Below are 533 nucleotides of genomic sequence, written 5' to 3'. Positions count from 1 at the left end.
GCAAAGCAACCAACGTCGTCGATACAATCCAAATACGGATCGTGAGATCGTCGGAGAGTTAGAATTATTTTTCAACCAACATAATGAATTGGTTAAACTTTTCAAAACTGCTCTACACATTATGCCAACCAACGATCATCGCATTGTCATACGAGCTGACAAAACACCTACTGGACAACATGAAAGGCAATATAACGCCCCGACAATTGACGAGGTTGCCGTTTTGATTGTAGGCGAAGGATGTGAAAGTAGGGATATCGTCCTGCATCGCACAAGTGGCGAAATGAAGCGCATCTGTGAAACCCATCGGTGTTATGACGCGTTGCAATACCCGATTATATTTTGGCAAGGAGAGGATGGGTATCATTTCAACATCAAAATGGTTAATCCTCGGACAGGTTTGGAAACAGCTAAAAAAGTGAGTTCAATGAACTATTACGCCTATCGGCTCATGATTCGCTTGGACGCAGAAAACAGTATTTTGAAATGTCGCGCGCTCTTCCTGTGCACTATGTAGCGAAGATTGAGTCAGA

Source organism: Anopheles cruzii, chromosome 3 (genome assembly GCF_943734635.1).
Source record: "Anopheles cruzii chromosome 3, idAnoCruzAS_RS32_06, whole genome shotgun sequence".
Lineage (NCBI taxonomy): Eukaryota > Metazoa > Arthropoda > Insecta > Diptera > Culicidae > Anopheles > Anopheles cruzii.
The sequence above is the reverse complement of the archived record's forward strand: the minus strand, read 5'-3'. Positions refer to the sequence as shown.